The sequence below is a fragment of the Sceloporus occidentalis genome, unplaced genomic scaffold, assembly GCF_023333645.1.
Source record: "Sceloporus occidentalis isolate IW3139 unplaced genomic scaffold, rSceOcc1.0.p SCAF_52, whole genome shotgun sequence".
Taxonomy (NCBI): domain Eukaryota; kingdom Metazoa; phylum Chordata; class Lepidosauria; order Squamata; family Phrynosomatidae; genus Sceloporus; species Sceloporus occidentalis.
The window spans coordinates 4994917-4997938 of record NW_028317032.1 but is presented as its reverse complement, the minus strand read 5'-3'; positions in this window follow the sequence as shown (position 1 = coordinate 4997938).

Genomic DNA, 3022 nt, shown 5'->3' with positions numbered 1-3022 from the left:
TTCTCATCCAACATCAATGCTCTACTGGATGAATGGGCAAAAATTCTCAAAATCTTGTGGAAGGCTTTCCCAGAAGAGTGGAAGCTGTTATAGCTGCAAAGGGGGGACCAACTACATATTAATGTCTATGTGTTTAGAATGCGATGTCATCAAAGTCCCTGTGTTATGGTGTAAAGGTCAGGTGTCCCAATACTTTTGTCCATATAGTATATATACTGGCGTACAGTCCCATGTTTATGACATCATAAGTAATTAGACTTTACAGTTTGTCAGAACAAACTACTTGCCCATGCCTATCTTTATTTTAAATGATACTGTCTAAATTGAAACACTCTAATATTAAGGCATTAGAACAGGGTATGATCACAAAGAGAGCGTTTAATCTTCTAAACTATTATACTATATAATTATATATTACCAAAGAACCCAACTTATTCACCAGACTGTCCAATAGTTGCAGGCTCTGAATCTATATTCCAACTGGTAGCAGAGTTCTTTGTTGCAGGACCGTGATACAAGTTATAATCAATTTTTAATTATATGTTTGTCGAAGTCATAATGATGATGCTAAAAAACTGAGCTGGCTAGGAAATGTTGCTCTCCACGTAGCCGCAAGACCCAATTCATGAAAATTTACCAACGGAAACATAACTGTCCTGCAAACTCTCCCTTTAGATAATAAATCCCTCTATTTATTCACATATTTTAATTATCTTTAAAATAAAGATGGTCAGGTCAGTTTTCAGTTGGGATGGGGGGGGCAGGCACTATAGTAACTATAGTTAAAATGTAAAATTTTCCTATTTAAAAAAAAAAAAAAAAAAAAAAGTTTATCAACGTTTCCTAATTCCATAACCACATGATTTATCATCTGGAACAATGTTTGAATTGTAAACAAATATGTCAGAATGTTTACTGTTCTACTTGCGTGTGTCCAGGATTTCATACATAGAACACCTTGTGGGTTCTGGTTAGCTTTAATGCAATTTTGTGTATAAATAAATACCACATAAATGGAGCAAATGTGTGAATAGGGCAGCCTTTATAGACAGAGCTGGCAACCAACTAATGAGCATTTTAAACTCAACAAAACTTAATAAGTAACATCCTTCTTGACTTTTCATGAATAGATGAGTTGCTGATCACATTTGTTCTTTGGACTTGAGTTGTCCGTCAAGTGACTTATAAAGCTCTATTTTAGATTCAACCTATGTGACGAAAGTCATAATTTGCACCAAGTTACCCTCAGAGACAACTCTACGTTCTCATGCTGGGCTGAGACAGCTTCAGGCAATGCTCTAGAAAGTATTTACCATCAGTCCATGGTTGCTCGGGGTTCTACAGATATAAATAATGAAATGGTAAATTCATTGTGAGTTTGTTTTATAATTCTAACATTTCAAGCAACAGGGGGAAATGCAGCTGGATGGTGGCTTTAATGTGGACCAAAAGGGGCCACCCCAGCTGTTCCTTAGGCTTCCTTGACAGCTGGCAGGGTTTGAAAGTGGAAGTCCACGTAGCCACCGGCACACTCCCCTAGATTAGTGATTCCCCCGTCAGTCTTTCCACCGCCTTGTATTACATCATATGCTTTATCATAGCATGCGATGGGACACACCGCCTCTATATTTTACATACAAAACTAGAATTTTGTGTTAATCAAATATTCCTAATTCCAGAACCACATGATACGTGTATAATTTGTAAACAAATGCGTCAGGAGGTTTACTGTTCTAGCTGAGAACCGCCAAGTGTACATCTGCGATTCTGCCCTTCAAACAACCCACAAGTTGTTGTTGTTAGAACTTGTTCTAAAAAGTTCTGGTTAGCTTTAGTTTGGTTTTAGTGACATAACCTAATGGAATTTTAGTGACATACCCTACGACGAGCTGGAATGAAATGGAACACTCATGGCGAGCCAGACCTTCTCATCCAACACCAGTGTCTGACCTCACAAATGCTCTACTGGATGAATGGGCAAAAATGACCACAGAAACTCCCCAAAATCTTGTTGAAGCCTTCCCAGAAGATTGGAAGCTGTTATAGCTGCAAAGGGAGACCAACTACATATCAATGCCCATGGTTTTTGACTGTCCAGCCAGCTCATATTGGTGTGATGGTCAGGTGATGGTCATAGCGTTTGTAAGCCCAACCAATTTGTCTTCATTTAAGGACACCATTTCATCTTTTTTTTTGTACAGTATTATGTTTATTTTTAGGTTTATACCTGAGCGCTGGCTAAAATTCATGTAATTTCTGACAATGGGCACTATTTTTTTTCTGATTCTTTCCTGCTCTTCCATGATTTCCACCTTAGTGTCATCTCATCAAGTACAATCTTCTCTTGCAATATTTCATCTCTACAACATCTGCTACTTTTATATTTTAAGCTGAATTGAAATACCTCCCCACTTCTTAGATTATTTATTACATTGTTATATGGTTTCTAACCAGAGTTTATGAATCCTTATGAACTCCTTTACTTACCATTTTCTCCCACTGAAGTGTATTTCTGCTGTGATGGCAATCTGTTCCCTAGCTACATGCAGAATATTTGTTGGTATGTGTAAATTTTTTGGCACCGTGATTTACACAAATGCTCTCACACAGTGATAATTTCATTAAGAGTTTCTTGTTTTATGTTCTCATACAGTTTCTTCAGTCATATTGTTCATAATTTTATAATAAAAAAAGTAAAATCTCCCCGTCTCCCAAAAAGCGGCCAGCTATCTGCCATCAGGTCTTTGTTAAAGCGGGTCCAGCCATTCTCCATTTCAATACACGCATTCACAAGATGTAAAAATAGGCTGGGGATTTATTTATATGCCATTGTCCTAACACAATGTTATAAATGGCTGACAAGTTCTTAAAAGCCTTGAAAACGAAGCAAGAGGCCAGAATAAACCACCCAGGTGCTTCGTTTAGGGTTACAGTACACACATTTCCATTTGATGTTTTGTACAATGTCCAAAAAATATATTTTTTTCTTTAACACAAGTCCTTTCTGGGTATATCGAGCCTG